The sequence below is a fragment of the Bacillus rossius genome, chromosome 14, assembly GCF_032445375.1.
Source record: "Bacillus rossius redtenbacheri isolate Brsri chromosome 14, Brsri_v3, whole genome shotgun sequence".
Lineage (NCBI taxonomy): Eukaryota > Metazoa > Arthropoda > Insecta > Phasmatodea > Bacillidae > Bacillus > Bacillus rossius.
Window position 1 is genome coordinate 38945866 of NC_086341.1, and position 14509 is coordinate 38960374.

Here is a 14509-nt window from a genome sequence, read left to right on the forward strand (position 1 = left end):
TGATCTAGAAGGTTATTCTTTGTAGTACAAACAATCGATTCACATGTGAGTCTTGCGGCGGTATTCTTCTTCTTACTAAGATCTCAGTGTATACCTTTGAGTTTGAAACTGTTTTGGAAGGAACCACCTGAATTTTTTGGTTGGAGTTTGCCCACACCCAGCAGTAGCCCGTGCATGACTTGTGATGATGTTGTGTCCACGTGGTAACATCGGGTAAGGTAATGTGTTTTAACTCAAATATCCTTAACGTTTTTCCAATGTAGAATTAAAAATATTAAACGTCTCATGACCAAACACACGGTCACGAGACTGGTGTCCTGGTTGTATAGTCTTAAAGCACAGAGATTGTTCAATCAACGAGACTTAAAAATTGAATTTTTCCATTCAACAAGTGTATGTCATACATACTTCCTTGTATTGTGAAGTATTTAACCCAGGCAGCGCCGGATACTCGAGCTAATGCACTCTAAGTGCGTTATCCCGAATCCCGGATAAGGCAGGGTATTTGGGCTAGTACACTCTTAGTGCGTGATCCCGAAGCCCGGATAAGGCCGGGTGTTTGGGCTAGCACACTCTTAGTGCGTGATCCCGAAGCCCGGATAAGGCCGGGTGTTCGGGCTAGCACACTCTTAGTGCGTTATCCCGAAGCCCGGGCAAGGCCGGGTGTTCGGGCTAGCACACTCTTAGTGCGTTATCCCGAAGCCCGGGCAAGGCCGGGTGTTCGGGCTAGCACACTCTTAGTGCGTTATCCCGAAGCCCGGGCAAGGCCGGGTGTTCGGGCTAGCACACTCTTAGTGCGTTATCCCGAAGCCCGGGCAAGGCCGGGTGTTCGGGCTAGCACACTCTTAGTGCGTTATCCCGAAGCCCGGGCAAGGCCGGGTGTTCGGGCTAGCACACTCTTAGTGCGTTATCCCGAAGCCCGGGCAAGGCCGGGTGTTCGGGCTAGCACACTCTTAGTGCGTTATCCCGAAGCCCGGGCAAGGCCGGGTGTTCGGGCTAGCACACTCTTAGTGCGTTATCCCGAAGCCCGGATAAGGCCGGGTGTTCGGGCTACCACACTCTTAGGGCCGGTTTCACCAAGCGAAATTATCTCGATAAAGTAATGAATTATCCAGATTAACTGAATATCCCGTTTCACCACACCGAATATCTCGATCTTTTAGTGTTATCGAGATAAAATATTTTAACCACCGATTTTCGTGGTTAAAGTCTTATTATCGAGATAATATTGTAAAACGAAGTGACGAGAGGAGATTTTAAAAATTGTAATGGCTCGAGGCATGTACAATTTGATTTTTGAAGATGAAAGTGATGAAGAAGATGCCATTGTTCGTCGGCCACGATGGATGCGAGATAGAAGCGATTATTTTGAAATGTATGATGAAGAAGACTTTAAAATACATTTTCGCCTTTCAAAACAGTCGACTATGTTTGTTTTGGAACTTATAGAAAATCAACTACAGTTTCCCGAAAAGTAAGTTTATATTAATATTATTTCCTAATGTTAATTGTTTCTGTAGAATAATAAATATGTATATGAAATCATAGACAAGTAAAATAAAACTCATTTATACGAACATTACATTACAACCTTCAACATACTTTTTTCGTCTTTCACAGGAATATGTCAGTGTCGCCAATGAACCAACTGCTGGCTACACTTCGATTTTATGCTACAGGCTGTAACCAGCTAACCATTGGGGATTATGCTGGCTTTAGTAAACCCACAGCTCACCGAATAATACATAGGGTTAGCTCCGCAATTGCATCTCTTCGACCGCAGTTCATTAAATTCCCAGAGACGATGGAAGAACTGAATTTAGCACAAAGGGATTTCTATGCAATTGCTAAATTTCCCAGGGCTATTGGTGCTATGGATTGCACTCATGTAAAAATCCAGTCACCAGGTTGGTTTAAACACTGATTTTATGCTACCTTTTTATTAAACATTGCAATCCACATACAAGCTTGTTTTATGTTTGTTGCAGGTGGAAACAATGCAGAATTCTACCGTAACAGAAAAGGTTACTTCTCTGTGAATGTGCAAGTAATTTGTAATACAAAATTGGAAATTACAGATATTGTTGCACGATGGCCTGGTTCCTCACATGATAGTACCATATTCAACAATAGCAACAGAAGGGCATGTTTTGAGAGAGGGGAGTATGGTGATTCTGTACTACTTGTTGATGCGGGCTATGCTTGTAGGTCATATCTAATGCCTCCATTAGATAATCCCAGAAGTCCACAGGAACACCTATTTAATGAGTCGCAAATTAGGTCAAGAAATCCTGTAGAGCGAACATTCGGTTGCTGGAAGCGACGTTTCCCAGTCTTATCTTTAGGATTGAGAGTGTCATTAGAACATTCGTTTGCCATCATTGTAGCGACTGGGGTGCTGCATAATATCCTGCGACAAACTGGGGAAGAACTCCCTCCAGACGACCCTAACCTCAATCTCCACCTCCCTTGGCAACAGTTGCTTGAGGAAGGAAATGTACAGCAGAACAACGAAAATGCAAACAGAAGGCCCAGATATGACAGTGTCAGGCATTTACTGATTGAAAACTATTTCAGGAGGTAAATGAAATTTACATATACCTATAATTAAATACCTATATATGTGTGTGTGTTGTAATACTTATTTAAGATACGATTATTTATCACTCTGTGTATTTTCAGTTTGTTGTAGGTCATACTGATCTATATGTCACACAGAGATGCCATCAACTTGAAGATTTGCTGGTGAAAATAACTACATATAGCAAGATGTATGGAATATTTTAATACATTTGCATTGTACAACTGCTTAGATCATACAAAATAATGTGACATAAGCGAACATGTATTATCTTTTATATAATTCTTAACATTTGTACTTGAAACTGTTTGTTAATAGGCACAATGAATATCACTTTGTAAATATACATGTAATATATAACAATTATGTCATGATAGTTGAGCAAATGTTTAATACATAAGAACAATTAAATTACTGCAAATGTTCTAGTTCTTTCTTTATTTTCAAGATTTGTAAAGATAAAATTTCAGTTTGCAGCTTTTCCTGCTTTACTTTTTCTCGTTCTTGTTGTAACCGCAGTTCCCAGATTTCTTTCATAACTTCTTTTTCCTCGATTGCATGTTTTTTTGCAAGTTCAATTAGTTCGATTTTTGCTGCATTGACAGCACTTACTTCTTTCACTTTGGTGGCCGGGGTTGGTCGCCGCTTGCTAGTAAAGGGAGATTGCACTGAAGCATTTCCCCTACTGCTAGGAGGCATTGCCTTCCCACTACTTGCACTGCATGAATCAGTAGTATTGGTCTGCACTGTGTTTGTGATAGCCGAGTTGTTATTGGAGTGTCGAAGGGCAGAACACACAGGACTGCTGAGCATGGCTGGAGTATAATGCGTCCAGTCGCCATTTGGAAGAGTTACCTGTGGAAAAATTAAATTTGAACATTATGTGAGAGAAATAAAGTTAACACAGTGCATAGGCTATAGCTATACATGATTAATAAGCATAACTATGCACAGTGACACATCCATTAGGTTTTCTCAAAATAAAGTGTAGGCCTACTAACTGTCTCTGCCGTCTCCACGAAAGAAACATCCACTTCTGCTCCGACATCCAGTTGAATGCTGTCATCCTCATCAGTAGGCCTATTTGATGCATCAAATGGTAATATTATTGCATCTGAATCTGAATCGAAGGGATTCTTGGCACCATCGATAGTCGGTTTGATTAGGCTCTGCACTCTCTCACAAATGGGATCCTTACTAACTGTTTTTGAAGGACCTCCACCTGAAAAAATACAGAATTAATTTAGTTATGTGGTGTATATTTCATATCCACTGGTGGTATAGTGCGAAGTGTCTTCTTGACAGTGCAAAGGTTATAGTTCTGATTCCAACTCCACCCAAGATACCTCTTTAATATATTACAATTAATTCAAGTAACTAAAAAAATTGTTATTGCACATGTTTACAATTCGTAAAATTGCATTATGGATAAAAATGCATACAATATTTATTGCTGTACCTAAATATAATGTACCAGGATATACAGACAAAAAATATATTACCTGTTCCAGTTAATACTTGAACTCGTTGATCAGCAGAAGTCTTTCGCGTGTGCTTTTTGAGATTCTCCCACACCGCTTTTAAATTTTCTGCAGTCCTGTGATGTTCTCCAGACATAAAATTGAAAGTATCTGCAAGTATTTGCCACTGCTTAATTTTTTGTTGCTGTGAAACACCATCTGTTTTTTTATTTTCAATGATATTGAAATGTTCAGTTACTAAATCTAAAAGAATGTATTTCTCCTGCTGCGATGTATTTTTATTTCTCTGCTTCTTTGACAAATTACAGCCTTGGCTCGCCATAGTAGCCTACGAAATTTCTAGCCAAACTTTGATAACGAAAGGTGTTTACAAACAGAAAATCGCGATAATTTCAGAAGATCGAGTTAAACTTATCTCGATTTTCTCAGAGAAAGATAATATGTGGTGAAACACATATAACTTTATCGAGATAGAAATGGAAGATTAACTTTTTATCTCGATAACATCATCGGGATTTTCAACTCGACTGGTGAAACCGGCCCTTAGAGCGTTATCCCGAAGCCCGGATAAGGCCGGGTGTTCGGGCTAGCACACTCTTAGTGCGTTATCCCGAAGCCCGGGCAAGGCCGGGTGTTCGGGCTAGCACACTCTTAGGGCCGGTTTCACCAGTCGAGTTGAAAATCCCGATGATGTTATCGAGATAAAAAGTTAATCTTCCATTTCTATCTCGATAAAGTTATATGTGTTTCACCACATATTATCTTTCTCTGAGAAAATCGAGATAAGTTTAACTCGATCTTCTGAAATTATCGCGATTTTCTGTTTGTAAACACCTTTCGTTATCAAAGTTTGGCTAGAAATTTCGTAGGCTACTATGGCGAGCCAAGGCTGTAATTTGTCAAAGAAGCAGAGAAATAAAAATACATCGCAGCAGGAGAAATACATTCTTTTAGATTTAGTAACTGAACATTTCAATATCATTGAAAATAAAAAAACAGATGGTGTTTCACAGCAACAAAAAATGAAGCAGTGGCAAATACTTGCAGATACTTTCAATTGTATGTCTGGAGAACATCACAGGACTGCAGAAAATTTAAAAGCGGTGTGGGAGAATCTCAAAAAGCACACGCGAAAGACTTCTGCTGATCAACGAGTTCAAGTATTAACTGGAACAGGTAATATATTTTTTGTCTGTATATCCTGGTACATTATATTTAGGTACAGCAATAAATATTGTATGCATTTTTATCCATAATGCAATTTTACGAATTGTAAACATGTGCAATAACAATTTTTTTAGTTACTTGAATTAATTGTAATATATTAAAGAGGTATCTTGGGTGGAGTTGGAATCAGAACTATAACCTTTGCACTGTCAAGAAGACACTTCGCACTATACCACCAGTGGATATGAAATATACACCACATAACTAAATTAATTCTGTATTTTTTCAGGTGGAGGTCCTTCAAAAACAGTTAGTAAGGATCCCATTTGTGAGAGAGTGCAGAGCCTAATCAAACCGACTATCAATGGTGCCAAGAATCCCTTCGATTCAGATTCAGATGCAATAATATTACCATTTGATGCATCAAATAGGCCTACTGATGAGGATGACAGCATTCAACTGGATGTCGGAGCAGAAGTGGATGTTTCTTTCGTGGAGACGGCAGAGACAGTTAGTAGGCCTACACTTTATTTTGAGAAAACCTAATGGATGTGTCACTGTGCATAGTTATGCTTATTAATCATGTATAGCTATAGCCTATGCACTGTGTTAACTTTATTTCTCTCACATAATGTTCAAATTTAATTTTTCCACAGGTAACTCTTCCAAATGGCGACTGGACGCATTATACTCCAGCCATGCTCAGCAGTCCTGTGTGTTCTGCCCTTCGACACTCCAATAACAACTCGGCTATCACAAACACAGTGCAGACCAATACTACTGATTCATGCAGTGCAAGTAGTGGGAAGGCAATGCCTCCTAGCAGTAGGGGAAATGCTTCAGTGCAATCTCCCTTTACTAGCAAGCGGCGACCAACCCCGGCCACCAAAGTGACAGAAGTAAGTGCTGTCAATGCAGCAAAAATCGAACTAATTGAACTTGCAAAAAAACATGCAATCGAGGAAAAAGAAGTTATGAAAGAAATCTGGGAACTGCGGTTACAACAAGAACGAGAAAAAGTAAAGCAGGAAAAGCTGCAAACTGAACTTTTATCTTTACAAATCTTGAAAATAAAGAAAGAACTAGAACATTTGCAGTAATTTAATTGTTCTTATGTATTAAACATTTGCTCAACTATCATGACATAATTGTTATATATTACATGTATATTTACAAAGTGATATTCATTGTGCCTATTAACAAACAGTTTCAAGTACAAATGTTAAGAATTATATAAAAGATAATACATGTTCGCTTATGTCACATTATTTTGTATGATCTAAGCAGTTGTTCAATGCAAATGTATTAAAATATTCCATACATATTGCTATATGTAGTTATTTTCACCAGCAAATCTTCAAGTTGATGGCATCTCTGTGTGACATATAGATCAGTATGACCTACAACAAACTGAAAATACACAGAGTGATAAATAATCGTATCTTAAATAAGTATTACAACACACACACATATATAGGTATTTAATTATAGGTATATGTAAATTTCATTTACCTCCTGAAATAGTTTTCAATCAGTAAATGCCTGACACTGTCATATCTGGGCCTTCTGTTTGCATTTTCGTTGTTCTGCTGTACATTTCCTTCCTCAAGCAACTGTTGCCAAGGGAGGTGGAGATTGAGGTTAGGGTCGTCTGGAGGGAGTTCTTCCCCAGTTTGTCGCAGGATATTATGCAGCACCCCAGTCGCTACAATGATGGCAAACGAATGTTCTAATGACACTCTCAATCCTAAAGATAAGACTGGGAAACGTCGCTTCCAGCAACCGAATGTTCGCTCTACAGGATTTCTTGACCTAATTTGCGACTCATTAAATAAGTGTTCCTGTGGACTTCTGGGATTATCTAATGGAGGCATTAGATATGACCTACAAGCATAGCCCGCATCAACAAGTAGTACAGAATCACCATACTCCCCTCTCTCAAAACATGCCCTTCTGTTGCTATTGTTGAATATGGTACTATCATGTGAGGAACCAGGCCATCGTGCAACAATATCTGTAATTTCCAATTTTGTATTACAAATTACTTGCACATTCACAGAGAAGTAACCTTTTCTGTTACGGTAGAATTCTGCATTGTTTCCACCTGCAACAAACATAAAACAAGCTTGTATGTGGATTGCAATGTTTAATAAAAAGGTAGCATAAAATCAGTGTTTAAACCAACCTGGTGACTGGATTTTTACATGAGTGCAATCCATAGCACCAATAGCCCTGGGAAATTTAGCAATTGCATAGAAATCCCTTTGTGCTAAATTCAGTTCTTCCATCGTCTCTGGGAATTTAATGAACTGCGGTCGAAGAGATGCAATTGCGGAGCTAACCCTATGTATTATTCGGTGAGCTGTGGGTTTACTAAAGCCAGCATAATCCCCAATGGTTAGCTGGTTACAGCCTGTAGCATAAAATCGAAGTGTAGCCAGCAGTTGGTTCATTGGCGACACTGACATATTCCTGTGAAAGACGAAAAAAGTATGTTGAAGGTTGTAATGTAATGTTCGTATAAATGAGTTTTATTTTACTTGTCTATGATTTCATATACATATTTATTATTCTACAGAAACAATTAACATTAGGAAATAATATTAATATAAACTTACTTTTCGGGAAACTGTAGTTGATTTTCTATAAGTTCCAAAACAAACATAGTCGACTGTTTTGAAAGGCGAAAATGTATTTTAAAGTCTTCTTCATCATACATTTCAAAATAATCGCTTCTATCTCGCATCCATCGTGGCCGACGAACAATGGCATCTTCTTCATCACTTTCATCTTCAAAAATCAAATTGTACATGCCTCGAGCCATTACAATTTTTAAAATATCCTCTCGTCACTTCGTTTTACAATATTATCTCGATAATAAGACTTTAACCACGAAAATCGGTGGTTAAAATATTTTATCTCGATAACACTAAAAGATCGAGATATTCGGTGTGGTGAAACGGGATATTCAGTTAATCTGGATAATTCATTACTTTATCGAGATAATTTCGCTTGGTGAAACCGGCCCTTAGTGCGTTATCCCGAAGCCCGGGCAAGGCCGGGTGTTCGGGCTAGCACACTCTTAGTGCGTTATCCCGAAGCCCGGGCAAGGCCGGGTGTTCGGGCTAGCACACTCTTAGTGCGTTATCCCGAAGCCCGGGCAAGGCCGGGTGTTCGGGCTAGCACACTCTTAGTGCGTTATCCCGAAGCCCGGGCAAGGCCGGGTGTTCGGGCTAGCACACTCTTAGTGCGTTATCCCGAAGCCCGGGCAAGGCCGGGTGTTCGGGCTAGCACACTCTTAGTGCGTTATCCCGAAGCCCGGATAAGGCCGGGTGTTCGGGCTAGCACACTCTTAGTGCGTTATCCCGAAGCCCGGGCAAGGCCGGGTGTTCGGGCTAGCACACTCTTAGTGCGTTATCCCGAAGCCCGGGCAAGGCCGGGTGTTCGGGCTAGCACACTCGCAGCGAGTGCCTGTGCCGCAGCCCGGACGGGAACGACAGCGGCGAGCTGACGAGGGTGAACTCGCCGGTGGTGAGCTTCAGCCTGCACGACGCCGCTCGAGGCGAGACGCCGGCCCAGGCGACGACGGCGACCCCCGGGTCCGGCGCCGTGGTGCTGGTGCTGCGACACTCCCTGGAGGCGCGCGGCCCGGAGCAGCCGCAGATCCGCCGGCGCCTGTTCGAGGGCGAGACCCCCACCGCCGTGCGCGGCTCGGCCAAGTGCGTCTACTGGAACTCCTCGCTGGGGTGAGCCTTCTCCCCTGGGAAGCCTTCCTTTCACAGACGAGAGAGCCCCGAAGTTCATGCTTTTTTTGACGTGACAACGTCCAATAAATCGATGAACGCCGGCTGCACGCACGAAAAAGTGTCCCGTTACGCACATTGTCCCGTTACGCACATTGTCCCGTTACGCTGTCGGCGAGTGCAGTAATAATAGGTTATGTTACAATTGACTGAAAAATTATGGTGATTCATATAATTGATGATAGATATTTGGTTACCATTTTTTTACATGAAAACTTGTTAATAATTATATTTAAACTTTATAACTAAACGCCAGTTTTTAAATTAATTAATTACATGTCATCAACACGTGAACTGTTTCGTCGACTGTTTATAAAGTGAAGTGAAAAGTTAACTTGGTTTTAATTGCTTATTACAACAACAATTTCGGCAATGAAGGTTAAATTTTCTTGCATTTTAAAAATCTGATTACTAGTATAATTTCAAGTATTTATTCTTTTATTATTAAAATAAAAATGATTCTATTTTATTCATTGTGTAAGCAATTATTTCATTAATGTTTTGTTATGACGTTGTCACGTTAAACTATCTTCCGTAAACCGACTTTACAGACAACCAATTTTTTTTTTTCCGTATCTTTAATGTAGCTTTCCTAACCAAATCAACCGTCCACAATGTTTTAAAGTATATATAATGTAGCTAACATAACCTAAATGACCATTAGTATCCTTTTATCGACACCACCATATTTATTTACAATGAACAAAAGAAACCGAAGATGAACGATCTGGCGTTTGGCTCTCTTGTCTGTGAAAAGAAGGCTTCCCCTGTCCCTTTCACCACGTGCAGTCCCACACCATGTCTTACGTTCTTCTTACAAATGTTCAATGAGTGCACCTTTCAGTTACACGGCACGCGTCCAACCTGAAGGCCATTACTTCACGCACTTTGGTCAACACTCCTGCAATAACGTCCCAGTTGAATGTAAGCGTTGCAGAGTTTCCGTTCAAGTTCACAATCAAAGAGTAACTCAAAATTCAAAATTTTGTTAAGCACATGCCCGGGTACTGCTTTGTTGTTTTCTCTCCCTTACAGCGCCAACCTACGTAAAAATGTGCGATATTTAGAGGATGAACCTGTAAACTTTATTCGGAAACAGGATGGAGCCTTTCTCTGTTAGAATCTCTTTTGTAAGAGAGAGGTTGAACGTCCTTGTACATAACCGTTGGTAGAGACGACAGAGCTCTTTTTGACGTGACAACGTCTAATAAATCGATGAACGCCGGCTGCACACACGAAAAAGTGTCCCGTTACGCACATTGTCCCGTTACGATGTATCCCGTTACGCTCATTGTACGCTTGCGCCGCATCTATCTCTCTTCCACTCGATTGAAACAACCATCGATTTGACTTCTTCGAGGCACATTAAACTTGAAACACTCCCATTCTTTTCCTACTTTTCCTATCATCGTCCTATCCTAAACAGAATAACACAGATTGGAAGAAGTTAAATAGCAAACATGCATAAAAGTTATAGTTAAAATAATCTGTTCGTTAAAGTAATAAACATATTTGAATTAGTGAGTGCAATAAAAGTAAATTTATCAATTAAATTGTACATTTCATTTCACTCCTTCTTTGTATCCATACAAAATAGTGATAATTCGATAAAAATGATTCAATTTTATTCATAAAAGTATGCAATCATTACATTAATCTTTTGTTATGACATTGTCACTTTAAACTATCGTCCGTAAACCGACCTTACAGGCAACCATTTTTTTTTTTCGCTGGCCTCCACGTTTACGCGACATAGAGACACGATATTTTTTTTTCCTTTTGGTGCTTTACGAAACATCGTGTCTACGTTCCGCCGCTAACTAATGATTTTCCAGAGTTGAGACACAGAATTGAAAAGGCTATTGCTTCCATTATTCCATTACTCCAGAAGTGTTAACCAACGTGTGGGAAGAATGAATTATTGTACTTTAGGTTGGATGCGTGCCTGGTAACTAAAGATGCACTCATTGAACATTTGTAAGAAAAACAAGGTTAGTTTACCTTCTGTTTGATGTATGATGTTTCGCAAATAGTCTAAATTAAACTATTATGATATATAATTGAAACTGGGTCATTCTTTTATGGACACTATGCAGTCTGTCCCATGCATAGATTGCAGTACAGGGTACCACTGTTGCTACATTAATTCTATCTGTCTAGTTAAAATTAAAAACTGTTTTTTGTAGAAATTTTTTATTATAATACGTTTTTAAAAAAATCAATATTTTTATTTGTTGATTTATTTGATCCATAAATTTGTGACAGTATTTAATCAGTCATTCTGATAAAATCAAAATTTAAATGCTTACACCAATTATTATTCCACAGGAGAAACTATTTGTTGCAGTCGGTCGCTGTGAAAAACAAGGCATTCGATAAAATTATTAAATGTGCTCAAGAGAGCGACAATTTTTAATATATTAATTTCTTACTTTTTTGACAAATACAATTAAAATTAAATTGGCGCCTTTCAATTATTTGTAAATACGATATTAATGTGTATTCCAAAATTTCTCATTCATAAATTTAAAATTAAAAAAAAAAAGTTTCAGGTACATTTTAATACATTTTTATTGCAATACAAAGTTGTGTCCAGAAACGTTTATGCTCTGTGGCTCATATCTGGCAACATAGCGCATTGAAGCAAGGACAGGCAGATATCGTGCATAGCAATGAGAGGGTAAATGCCCGTCACGGCAATCTAAGGCTGAGACGTGCTGTAGCAGTGGTGGGGGTAAGTGGAGGCGATGACGTCATCGGAGCGTAACGAAAAGTGCAACTCTCGGTGGTGTGGCTCTCGCGAATATCTCGGGCCAGCGTCGGTGTAGCGCTGCACTTTCCGTTACGCGGCGAGACACACTTGTCCAGAATACCACCGCTCTACGGAGACATGGCATTTGGTATGTTGTGTGCGTTATTGTTCAGTTTTATCGTTCAAGTAAATTATTTAAGAGTGAAGTATCACTTTCAACGCGTGTGGCGGCCACTCATCTTAATTTTTTTGACGTGAATACGTCTTTAAAATTTCTTCCATAGTGGGAGGCAATTAAAAAATAATGAATGATAACAACATCTGGGGATATAGTTTGGTGTTGCAACTACATATCTATCATCTCCATTCAAAATTTAATTACACCGCTGGATAGCTAAAGGATCAAAGAATTCGTTACGCTAAGTGAGGACTGTGACTCATCGCGCGCGGTGGAGGGGGAAGCGACCCCATTTTGAGGTCATTTTGCTGCGTTTCGAGATTTCCATTTAGTATAACTTTTGACTTGGAGTTCAATCGTCAGCTCTCGTCAAAATCTATCGATTGCATATATAAAACATAAGTGTAAAATAGCAATAGTTGATATATATGGTGTTAAAATAAAAACATATAATCAAAAATATAAAATGTCGGCCTATACGCGACTTCTTAGTGTTCAAAAATGATTATAACATACATAAAATAGCGTATTATATATTTTGTATAGAAAATATTACCTGTTACGTACACGTATTCACGTACAACAGACAGCCGTATCCATAACACAGCTAAATATCTTTTTTTTTTGTTTCATAGTCCCTAAATCCCAAAACCATCGTCAGCTCAAAATTGTGTGCTGTTATTTGGCACAAATTACTTCCCGGATTATACAGAGTGTACAGATTGAAAGTCTCGGTTCAATAAGTAAGAGTTTTTTTAAGAAAGTAATCTCACTTGAAAAGCACCGTTTTTCCTTTATTATGAAAAAAATATTGCATACGTTTATCTAGGTCGTGCTTAGAGGTCATAGAAGTTGATTTAATTGGCAGTCAGGTGAGAAAAGAACGTCGGAGAAATGAATGGATGGGAGAAAGTGGGAGTACCAATATAAAACCACACCAGCACACGGGGAAAACAGGCACATTTACCTCTTGCGAAGAATCCGGATTAGAGTAATCGAACCTGATTCGCGTTGTTGAAGAGGCGAGTCACGTGACTGAAGATCCTGGGAAATCTGATGGGTTCAATGACCTGCGGGACAGATTTGTTTGTATTTTATTTCGTCTATCCTTGGTTAATTGGCTTGTTTTCCTCGAAAAAAAAAAAAAAAAAGCCATTCGCCTCTTGAATGACCCCAGTGTGATTCAACCGTCTAGAGGCCGTTGATTTGTTACAGTTTAAAAAAAAAATAGAAAGCGCGACGAAACAATTGTGGCCCAATTACAGACGTCTCACAAACATGCTTGAAGGTGTTCAGAGCTTAAAGAGTACGTCCCGTTCCAGGTAATTATTTTATAATAAGTTTAACACTGTTAAACTCGTTGACGTTTCAGTGGCCGAAATTCAGTATATATATATATATATATATATATATATATATATATATATATATATATATAGCTCACTTTTTAAATTAGTTGACACAGTAGAATATTTAACACATTTGTGCTGCATGGATAAGGCTAACTAAATTGAATAGATAACTGATTTTTTTTGTATTAAAAGGCAATACTGATAACTAATTCGTGGTATGGTTTAAATTAAAAAAAATGCCATTTAAAAATTATAAGAATTATAATGAGGATATTAAACGGATTTAAAAATTTTATTATTTGTGTTTTTGTGGTTAATCAAACTGTATCACACAGTAGCCAGTCAAAATGACTTTAAATATATAAAATTCCAGTTTTATATTATGTATATATATTTTTTTAATTTTGTGCACGTGTCAAGGTACCGTGATCGGATATCATGTGTTCGCGGCCCATTAACTGATATGTTTATCAACTTTTAAACGTTACGCTGAAAATTTTAGGGTGTTATGATATTCAGGACTCAGATGAAATAAACCTCGTGTTTGCAAACCATGGTTACAGCACAGAAGAAATATTTAAGGTTGAATTTTTATTTTCTGGGTGGAAACGACGTTAAAAAATCACCTTAATCGATTGCGCTGTAACGAGCAGATGGTTGGTGCGTCTGCCGCAAGATAGCACCATTCGCCATCACTGCCTCATCTCCGGTGAATATAGAAGTGTGAACAAAAATAAATATTTTAAAGGATGTTTGTCTATAAAAATTATACAATAATTAGCAAAGCTGTTAGATTTAATTGAAAAAAATTATCTTTTATTTGGAAAATTATTTTGACGTAAGTAAAATCCGTATGCGAAGGTACATTAAAATTCACAACATGCTTTGCTTGTAGCTATTCCAATATATTGGAAAATATCTGCAACATCCGGCGTTGCCCGGGCTGAACACAGGGTGTAGTAAGTAATTGTCTTCTTAATTTGAATGTCAAGTGTGAAAATTAATTTATATCACTTTCAGATCCCGACAGACGTTCTGCCAGTTTATAGTTATTTACCTGGTATGTATGTAATTTAGACTTTATAAAGCACTATAGAAAAAAGCTGAAGAATAAGAGATTACTAATATTGAAAAGATTCCATTATCTAGCTAATGCTCGGCCTGCATTGCAATGCTTCATTCAGTTTTGTTTTGT

General features: G+C 38.6%; 1 long non-coding RNA gene across 1 annotated transcript; it reads left to right on the top strand.

Annotated features, from left to right (window-relative positions):
- The first annotated feature begins 1072 nt into the window (after window positions 1–1072).
- Window positions 1073–3005, top strand: LOC134538807 (uncharacterized). Its single transcript, XR_010076212.1, has 2 exons — window positions 1073–1474; window positions 1621–3005. It is a non-coding gene; the product is annotated as an uncharacterized LOC134538807 (long non-coding RNA).
- Window positions 3006–14509: the final 11504 nt, after the last annotated feature.